This window comes from Typopeltis vanoorti, chromosome 6 (assembly GCF_054136105.1).
Source record: "Typopeltis vanoorti isolate ZY-2024b chromosome 6, IOZ_Tvanoo_1.0, whole genome shotgun sequence".
NCBI lineage: Eukaryota > Metazoa > Arthropoda > Arachnida > Uropygi > Thelyphonidae > Typopeltis > Typopeltis vanoorti.
Genome location: NC_143554.1, coordinates 25535297 through 25546553, shown reverse-complemented (window position 1 = coordinate 25546553; position 11257 = coordinate 25535297). Strand labels below are relative to the sequence as shown.

The following is an 11257-nucleotide window of genomic DNA, read 5'->3' as shown; positions in this document are numbered from 1 at the left end:
CATGTGTGGGGTTTGCTAGAACGGGGTGTTAGAACTGCTGATCCTCCTCCACGGAATGAAAGTGAATTGACAGAATTGCCGCAGCGGACATAGGTCGACTTACCAAAGAGGATATTCTACACCTTGTGAAATATGTTCCTAGGCGTCTGCGAGTGATTGCAGAGAGGTGGACCAACTCGTTATTAATGCAGAGATAACTCAGTGTACATTATATATATCAATACATACATACCGGCCACTGAATTAGAAATCTTTATGCAGATACACGTAAACGTCACTTACGCAGCATATATGCAATACTTGGTCAGTCATGCTTCACCACTTGTTCTTTCTATGCAACTGTTCAAGAATGCTGCTGGGCAGTAATCGTCAAGGTTGATCACAATGGGGAAACAAAACATCATTAGGAGTTCAATAAGGGGCTTATTGTGGGTGCGTGTCCCACTGGAGTCACAATTTTGAAAACAGCAGAGCTGGCCGGTTTCTCAAAAGGTGAGATATCTCGGGTGTTTGATCAGTGGAAAAGTGACCCCCCATTGCTTTGAGGGTCGTTGGCGCTTAAAGTGTCAGTTAGAGCCACTGATGATGTTGATGAATTTTTGATGATTTTTTTAGATCTAGTAATTTTCTGGTAATAATATTCCACCTAAAGAAGAATAAGAACGAAACTTCTTAGTTGTACTCGTTTTTATACTGACTTTATGCCATTTCAAAAGGAAAGTATCATTATGCTAGCGACATTAGAAATGTGCAATGTTGTTATCATATTGAAGAACAAAAATTATAATAAAAATTATCACACGAAAAAGCTATTTCATTTATGCCTAAGTATAAATGAAAAATCCTACGTTTATCTTCGTTTTCATACCCCACCGAAGATTTATTTCATGATTTCTGATAGAGATAAATACCATAAAAACAAGACGCTGTATACACTTAAGAAGATTGTAGATTTATAAAGTGGATAACGTTCCCTCACCTCCAACATATAAGTTGTGTGGATTCGATTCTCACTATGGGATAGATATATGTCACTATCTTTAGGTGATATGTGACTTTTATCTCTGCGTGAAACTGTCTCTCTACCTTTTAGAGACCTGAAGTAGCTTGAAAAAAAAAAGTTCACATTTAGTGTCTGGTGCCATATTCCTGGATTATCTAACCCTTAGTTCACCAACAGAGCCGATGCTGTATATTTACACCTTTTAACGGATGAGATAATATAACAAAATAAAACAAAAAACTGTCCAAAATAAAATAAATAGACCAGAAAGCAGAATCGAAATAACCACATCACTGAAGTGGCATTCTATTTCTTTCCTCTCCGAGATATATATCCTGGATTGAACTTATCTAAATGATCGACACACACACACACACACACACACACACACACACACACACACACACACACACACACACACACACACACACACACACACACACACACAAAGATGAGTTTCTAGGTGTCGGATGTCACCTAGAAAACTCATCTTTAGCCAACCAAAATGATGTCTCTACTACTCTTAAATACTTTATCCTAACGCAATACTCCTAAATAAATTAATCTCAAGTTTACTCTATTTGGTAATCTTTAGACAATAGAACAACTGAAAATACTCATTCCCTTTAAAGATTTCCTCTAGTTAAGCCTTAACTTATCTTGGTTTTCTCTAACTATAATTTTAACTTAAATATACGTCCATGAACTATATATACTGTAATATGAACTGTGACTAACAAGATTGTTCTGCAAATGTAAGATTGTTATTTTTGATTGCGTATCCGCATAATTATTGCAAAATGGTGTGTAGAAGTTTTATTTAAGGATCTAACAAAATTTTGAAGGAATATACTTAGAATACTTTCCTGATGGTTTGAGAAATTATTAGTACGTTTTTGTCTTACGTAATTTAAACTTAAAAAAATAGACTTGGTTCACAGATATAAATCTGTCAGTCATGTGATTTATATACCATCCATGAAATGTATCTCTATCGTACATTAATACTCAGAGGCAAGACCGTCGCCATATTAGATCGCGCCCAGAGGCGAATAATTAAATATTGTTTGCCTCAGGCAAACATGAATTGTCTTATTTTATAAGACAAAAATATAAGAAAATCCCCAATTGTATTTTGATTTTATTACAAGAGAAACATTAATGTAAAACAATTACATAATGCTATTAATTCAATGTTTGCTCTACGGGGATATCGCACAATGAAACTGTTTATAAGCTCTTCTAAATTTAAATTATAAACTATGTCCGCCTCTATCGATATAGTTGCTAGAACAACCCAATCTTTCTTGAGTCATTGCTGTTCGCAAATAATTTTTAATCAGTTTATGTTTGAAAAAACTTCTTTCCGTACTTGCTAAAATAACATCAATTGTTAGCGTAGCGGCAGCTCATACCGCAATATGGCTGAACGAACGCCCTTATTAAGCCGTGCCGTAAGGCAGGCTGCCTCTATGCTATACCCTGTCGACGGTACTTCTCAGAGGTTAGATAATATGAAAATTGTGCTCTATAAACCTAACATCGTACCTTTCAAGCCACTCTGGGCCTCCAGTAAGCAAGACAGGTTATCTTTTCCGATTACATCTCTGTTCTTAAAACTTCAAAATGGGGATGTTGTCCGCCTCTGTCATTCGTACTTTCATTACCGAGAAATAGTATAAAAATAAAAGTGTATAATAACGTGTGTGTGTGTGTGTCTTTTGTTGGCAATCAATCTCTACCTTTAATCATTGTCATAATCGTAGTTTAATGATTTCCGCACAGTGCTGGACGATGTTCCTAATCCAAACTAGTATTATTTATGTACTCTCTCTCTCTCTCTCTCTCTCTCTCTCTCTCTCTCTGCGTGTGCGTCCATGCGCGCTCAATATCGATTTTGCTGAGGTTCGGAATTAAATAATAATTTCCTCCTGGAGAAAAAGACAAATGCTTTATAACACCTTAAAAATAAATATATTTATTTATTAATAAATAATAAATACTGTAGTAATGCATTTTTACAATGTTTTCAGGACGCAGTGAAAATAAAAATATAATTGCTATTAATTATTAGGAAGATGTCAACTCAGATATCGCTATGGCTGATATGTTTTAAATGTTTCATTATTATTGTTTTCAGAATTTAAATCATCACGGTGGTATCGCTTGCAGTTTTACTGTTTTGGTAAGTAATTATCACGCTAATAATTAATTTTTTAACAATTAATGATTTTGTTATAATTATTGTATAATTATTGCAGTTAGTTATACATAGCGTGCCCGATAAGTAATGAGACAACATTATTATATGAAAATATTGATATCAAATATCAAATTATTATATCAAAATATTGATGGAAATTGAATGTGGGTTCGAAGCTGTTTGGTGCAAAGACAGTCAGGAAGCACTGAAAGATCGGGGATTTTTTGTTGATTTATTGAGTGTTTTCTTGGTTTATTGTACCACAGCATTTAATAACTTAATTGTAGAAATATTATTAGTTTTTACTACTCTTACGAATGGCGCCGAAAACTCGTCACAATAGCGTAGTGTCTAAAGCTCAAGTTAAAGTTGTTACTACTGAGGAGAACGTTTGTCCCGATTAGCAAAAGCGTTGCTGCAGTGATGATAATTTATCCGAGGATAATCTGACCCTGGAAATATCTCGTTTAAAGGAAATTATTAGGAAATAGACCAGAGAATTAGAAAATGTGGAAAAACGTTTAACAAAACTTAGACAGGATAAGAAAAGGATCTGAACAAGTAGGGAAGGATCAGGGGCGACTCATGCATAGGCACCGCGGATCTGCAGCACCCCCAGTTTTTCTCGATATATAAATATATTTATTAATTTATTTATATTTGCTTGTAATATTTAATTTTATCATCAACAATCCTATACAATTTTCTTATTTTGTATAAAAAATAATAAAAATCCATCTTGTAGCATTTAGCAAAGGACTCCAGCAGCACTGTGTTTACCACAGTGTCATATAGTTACGCCCGCAAGCATATGCACGTCAGAGATGCGAGCTATTAGCGTAATGCGGCGCTGTCCGTCACGCTGTTCCACTGTTGTTTGTATGCAATTTGCGCTAGTAGTAGAGTGTTCGTAGCGTTTATCGTGTTTACTCCGTCTCTTTAAATATTTGGACATTACAATTAAAGACAACAACATTTGTTATAGTTTTTTATTTTAGAACATTATTGGGGTTATTGACAATTATGACCTCAGAATTTTTAAGTAATTTTGAATTATACTAAAGTGTATAAAGCAAGCCTGTGTAGCTCAGTGGATGTGGCGTTTGCAGACCACAGTACTAGACCTAACGAAGGAATTGTTTTCGAATCTAGTCGGCGAGTAGAGGAAATTTTTCTAAGCCTTTTTTCGACCGATTCCCAAGTTAATCGATCTATGGCACGGGAAAGCGGGTTTTTCCCCCTGGAAACTCAAGATAATCGACTGTAGAACCCACATTATATCAGACAAAATATATTGTGTTACGGTTAGGGACCACGAGATGACGGCACTTGTTGAGCCGTCTCTCTTCACTGCGGGCCGCTTAATTAGTGATAGCCTTGGGCCAACCATCTCTGATTGGGTACCAGTGGAGATTAAACTGCTCACTCAGTCTCCAAAAGTTAGATAGAGCTAAAACGGCCTCGCCTACTCCCTATACGAGAAAAAAAAAGGCGTTAGCTGATGATAAACTGTCTAATTTTATCGATAATAAACAATAATAAACAATATTTTTTCATGAAACAAAACAAGAATATATTTTATTTTAAAATAATTTTGAATTATACCAAACTGTATAATTTTTTCGATAATAAACAATATTTTTTCAAGTTTAATTTTTTTAAAATTTTTACCATAATTTTGATATTTTATCCAAACACGTATACACTCTAAGTACAGTGTGTATGTATATTTGGAAAGTTGCAGCAACCCCACGATTTCAAGCCACGTGACGCCACTGGGCAGGAAAGCGCTGAACTTGATAATCATAATATTAATAACAACAACGTAAGTTGGTGATTCAATGTTAAAATTTGCGCATTCCGAAAGAGTCACTATTTCTATTTTCCCGGGGACGAAAATTAAAAATACGACAAACGTAATTGAAAAACAGAAAAGGAAAAGTAAAAGAGATGAAAGAAGCGAGAAAGAAATGTGAGAAAGTAAATATTGTAGGTTTGCCAGATGGTTACGGCAGTACCGAGATAAGAAGGAGGAAAATGATAGCAAATAATTCCATGTGCAGGCTGTGTAGAAGAAATGGGTGCGAGTTTTTAGATGCGTTGGCTGATGTGTGTCCGATGACAAAAAACTTGCATATGAGCGATGGCTTGCACTTGAATTCATTTGGCATCAGGAGCCTGGAAATATAAGACCTAATGCAGAAAGTCAGAGAAACTAGACCATCAAAGGAGGAATGGGAAAAATGTGTGTGAAAGTTTAGCTGTGGTATGCAGACGTAATAAAGATATGAATGGCATTGAACATGGCTATGTATCTGGCGAAGGGGAAATATTCGGCCTTTTGAGTATGTCTGGGTATGGAAAAGATAAAGTTCTAAAACAAGGCCAAATTGCTTACATATCTAATTATAAGAATAGGCAAGGTGGTAATTTGTTATATCTGTACACAAATGAGGAGCATCGGAAACAAAGGGGTTGAGTTCGTTGCTTTATTGAATACGATGTGGACTAAGATTGTTGGTATTAGTGAAACCTGGCTATCAGAATCAGATATGGTAAGTGAGATCAAGTGTAATGAGTATACTATTTTTAGGAATGACAGAAGACATAGGAGAGGAGGAGTACTAATGATATCAGATGACTTAAGTCCAGTTAGGGTAGAAACACAAGAAAACAATGATGGTAACAACGCCCCATGTAGCGGTGAGTTTTGAGGCTATCTGGTGTGAAGTGGAGGCTAGCAGAATGAATTGAGTTATATGGTGGGGTGTAACTACAGACATGGCAATTCAGTTGCAGGAGACGAAGAAATGCATCACCAATTTAGCTTTATGGGTACTAAACGAATGATCATTATGGGTGACTTTAATTATCCAAACATTAATTGGGTAGAAGAGAAATCTTTTGATAAGAAAGAAGAGGAATTTATTGAATTGTTGCGAGATAGCTTTCTCAGGCAGTATGTGAAAGAAGAAACTCGAGGTCAAAGAGTGTTGGATTTGCCCATAGCGTCAGAAGGGATCTCTGTTAAGAATATGACTATTTTTTTAGCATCATTTAGCATAGTATCATACATCTCCTCAAGGAGATGTGTTTTGCATTAAGGGTAAATATTAAGAATAGTGATCAGAGCTTATTCCACCTTTACCACGAGTTGCCTAGACTTGCACTACTTTGCGGGTCACCCAGACTTGCACTACTTGCAGGCGCAAACTTGACTTACTTGTCTGTTTATTTACTTGGAAAATGGATTAAAACCAGGTTTAAAATAGCTTGGTATCTTTAACATATGACTATTTTACCACCAATTGGTGACAGTGATCATGCTGTGCTTTCTTGGGAAGTATCTAATTGTATCGATATTCCCATTAGAACAGGTTACTTGCCGAACTAAAAAGCTGGGAATTATGATCCACTTAGGATAATACTAACTTTTGTCCCGTGGCATCAGTTAGTGAATCAGAAAAATGTCAGCTATGCATGGGAATCTTTAAAAAAGTGCTTAAATGAGGCGGTATCTAAATGTATCCCTACTGTTCGAAGAATAAATAGTTTTGGAGTGAAATGGATGTGCAACCTTATTAAGCAAGAGATCCACAAGAAGAAGATGATGTGGAAGGAATATCATGAGATTAAGAGTGAGAGGAGATATGAAATATATAAAGCTCGGGCCAGAAAAGTAACGACTGTTGTGCGGAAAGCTAAATCGGAGTATCAAAAGAAATTGGCCATGCTAGCTAAAAGCAATCCCAAATGAAGTTTATTGTTATGCCGCAAGCAAAAGAAAGAATGAAAGTGGAAGAATAACATTATTGAATGCAGATGGTACTCTAGTATCAGAAGCTAACGAGATTGTTGAATTAATGAGTGCTCACTTTGCCAAAATATATCAACCAGGATTATGCAACATGTTGCATAGTGCTACATTGGATGAAGAGTTAGAGGTGCATGAAAATGATGTTGAAGAGCTGTTGCGTAACCTGGATAAGAATTTGTCAATACGACAGATGGAATATCAGCTCGTTTGCTAAAGGAATGTTCAGCCGAATTGGCTACGCCTTTCGCATCTTCGTATAACTTGAGTCTGAGCTCAGGAAAAAGATACCACAATAATGGAAGGAATATATGATAGTTCCATTGTAAAAGGGTGGCGCAAAAACTGATGTGTGTAACTACTACCTGTTAGTATTTCTGATATGAGAGTGAAGAGTTTAGAGAAGCTGGTAAAGAACTCGCATACAGAAATGGATAGACAAACAAGCTATACTATGAAAGGTGTAGTATGAGTTTACGAAAGGAAATTCATATTTTAACAATTTCCTCATATTTTATAACGATGTTACAGCCAAGTTTGATAAAGGGAATGGATACACTATGATAATGTTGTATTTTGCTAAGACATTTGATACACCACACGAAAGGCTGTTGTCTAAACTTTAGACAACAGCCTTTCGTGTGGCGTGAATCAATGGATGGATGACAGACAGCTATCTGACAAACAAACAGAAAAGTGGTATACGGTGGGTGTGAATCTGCCAGATTTAAAGTGACCAGTACTGTACCTCAGAGTTCAGTCCTTGGGTCATTATTGTTCAATCTATACATTAATGACATTAGGAGGGGGGGTGTAACAGGAGATATGCTATTGTTTGCCAGTGATTCGAAGATAGGTAGGTCAATCAGTGGTGCTATTGATATCCAGCACTTGAAAAATGATTTGAATAGACTGGAAATTTGGGCAAAAGAAAATGGCTATCAGTTTAATGTTAGTAAGTGTACAGTTATGCACTTTGGGGTCATGAGATTTCCAGCGGCATATTATATTAGCGGGGTTATGCTACAAGAAACTGATGAGGCTAGGGATCTTGGAGTAATGGTGGATAGGAATTTGAAGTTCAAAGGTCACATACCAAAAGTTTCAAATGCAACTCAGAGGATAATTGCAATGTTGAAGCGAACCTTGACATATAAGGATGAGGAAGTCATTTTGTCTCTTTATAAGGCCTTGATACTACTGCACCTGGATTATTGTTAGCAGATTTGGTCTCCTGCGTTCCAAGGGAATAAAAGAAGTCGTTATGAAAGGGTGCAAATAAGAATTACAAAGATTATATCCGGATTATGGGATTTAGATTATGATGACAGATTGCGACTATGTGAATTACAGACTGTGGTTTACAGGAGAAAGAAGCGTGATATAATAGTGGTTTATAAACTTTCGAATGGGTGTTATAGGATATCACCTGATGAAATTTTTGTTTATATGGAAGGTGAGCAGAGAAGAGAACACAGGGACATCCATGGAAGTTAAGTTTGTTAGCAGTCAAAAAATGGGTAAGAGCTAGGTTTTTCTCTCACAGAGCAGTGAGTGAGTGGAATAATTTGACCTCAGGGGAAGTGAGCGCGTCTAGTGTGAATGAATTTAAGGGAAGGTATGGCAGTTGGTTTGGGCGATTTATACCCTCCCTCGATCAGTCCTTGAATCCCTGGAGGTTTCAGATAATAATAATAATAAAAACAAAGAACTATATTTGCAATCTATGTAATAATTGCAATTGTCAATTATTACATAGATTCAAAATAATCTCCCTCCAATTCCACACAACGTTTACATCTGTCGTACAGGTGTTCGAAGGCACGGTGGAAGTCCTGGACGGGAAGAACCTCCTTCAGTGTATGGGTCACACTGCGCTGGATGTCCTCAGTGTCGATGAAGCGCGCCCCCTTTCAAGACGTACTTCTTCTTTGGAAAGAAGAAAAAGTCTGCGGGAGTCACATCTGGCGTATAGGGGATGTTCGATCACACTGATCGACTTCGAAGCCAGAAACTGCTTCACAGGCAGCGTACAGTGCGCGGACGCGATGTCGTGCACCACAAAATTGTTGTTGTGGAACAGTTCTTTCCTGACACGTCGCATGCACGCGTACAGATGTTGCATTACTCTTAACTAATACTAACCGATCACGGGGGTGTCCTCAGGAACAAATTCGCGGTGGATAATTTAAGCAGCGTCGAAAAAAAACAAAACAAAATGACCATTGTCTTGACAGGAGAAGACGTTCCACTCCATTCCATGCGCTGGCGTTTCGTTCCCGGATCAAACCGAAAACACCAACTTTCATCACCGGTGACATTTCGTTGTAACCGATCTTGATCAACTTCATGGATGAAATTTTGACAACATGTAATCCGGTACTCTTCCTGCTCGTGTGTCAACGTGTGCGGCACAAACCTCGAACAAATCTTCCTCTTGCGCAAATCTTTCGTAAGATTAATATGGCAGTTTCCTTACCGACACTAAGTTGTTATTTGCCTTTCATGGGCAACAGTTTCCCTAGCTTTCATCACATTTTTATTTGCCCGTTTAGAAACTAAACTGGTTTTCCACAGCGTTGACAGCTAGCAGAAAAACCTGTGCACTGCTCAGGCAGTTATCGCTAAACGTTTTTTAGGTTTTGGGACATTTCTGTAGTAGGTTTTCTTAATTTACAGTAAAAGTTTATCATAGCTCTTTGCTTCGTGATTAAACTTCTGACACGCTCCCCTCACACATTCTTACTTCAACGGTTGTCATCCGAAAACTGTTGCGTCACCTGACTCGAAAGTTTTACCTGCGATTACAATACACTCTGGCAGTCAAAACTATAAACACGTTTGTTAATTTTATTTAAAGGGCTGTTCTGTAAAAAATCAGTCTCATTATTTAACCGGCACACTGTGTATATATTTAGATGTGCAGTATCATTTATGAATAAGAGATAGAAGTAAAAATACTGTAAATTTGTGTTTCAGCACTCCTCCCCTTAAATCAGTTTACTTGTCTCTTAACTTTGACTCTTATATGCCCAGGTTTGGTGTTCACCTTGAATATTAGTGCGGCTTTGTTGATTCTTTTTTCGGCACGATGTTGTGCCGAAAAAATACCTTAGTGTTTAGCGACCTTATTGGGACGCAGTATTGAATCTCGAAATTTGGATGATCATTTGAGCCAGAGACTTTATGTTAGTCCAATTCTCTTCTCCCCCCCCCAAAACGTATTCATGATATTTTTGACAAATTGTTGAATGGAGAGGGAGAACTTTAATTTTGATCACCCTGTATATATATAGGGTGATCAAAATTAAAATATCCCTGTTTAAGGCCTTGAAGAGTGCCATAGTGATCCAGATGCTGCGAAATTTTGCAAAAATATATTGTACGTTTAGGTAGCACAATTATAGGTGGATTGATACAGTAAAAAGAAATATAAGATGGAGTGTTGACAGGTAACTGACTGAGTTGGAGGAAAATTGTAGATAGGAAGTTAGTATTGATGTAATTTTTCATGTAGTACTATCATATCCTGTACACCCCTTGAGGGTGTACAGAATATGATAGTATTACATGAAATAAAATGATGATGATGAGGTAGCACAGCTTCACGAGGAAAACATGTTGGGAAAAGGTTAGTGTCACAGCATTAACAACCAGAACGAAGGGGGAAATACCGTCTCCCCCTTTTTTTTTTAAACTTCCAGGCACCTGCTGAGTTGCGTGATATACAAATTCAATGCATGTGTAATTTGTATATCACGTTTACAGTTACCCTGGTGATGAATTTTGGACCTACTTTTTTTTCTTTCTCAAATATATCTTCCGCATGACGCACAATGTATTCCTGCAAGGTTTCGCAACATTTGGATCACTGGATGACACTACTCAAGGCCTTAAAAGTTTGATCTCTCTCTCTCTCTCACACACACACACACACACACACACACACAGGAATATCTTTAAACATATTTTCATTTCGACGAAACATTTGAAGGCTCTGGAATTCATGGATATCAAGTTGTTGTCGAGATTTGGTGCACTCAGCTTTTAATGACTTGTCTGTCACCAAATGGAAACTGACTGTTTTAATACAGCCTTTTTGTGCCAAATAACCAGGACATTTAAATCTAATTCTTTTATATTGTACATAACCTCATAACATTACGCAGAACGTTTATCCTATTTGTCTTCATAAATTACTGCCTAGTTTTTTATATATGCATATATGGTATTCAAA

General features: G+C 36.9%; 1 protein-coding gene across 2 annotated transcripts in view; it reads left to right on the top strand.

The window, feature by feature from the left end:
* The first annotated feature begins 3144 nt into the window (after nt 1-3144).
* The window catches only part of LOC150105342 (calmodulin-binding transcription activator 1-like), a 1067501-nt gene continuing 1059388 nt past the window's right edge, over nt 3145-11257 (top strand). Inside the window, exon 1 of one of the 2 annotated variants that reach the window (XM_090394730.1) lies at nt 3145-3188. The gene's annotated coding sequence lies outside the window, so the exon portion shown is untranslated. The remainder of the gene's footprint in view (nt 3189-11257) is intronic. The other variant, XM_090394729.1, reaches the window with a different exon arrangement.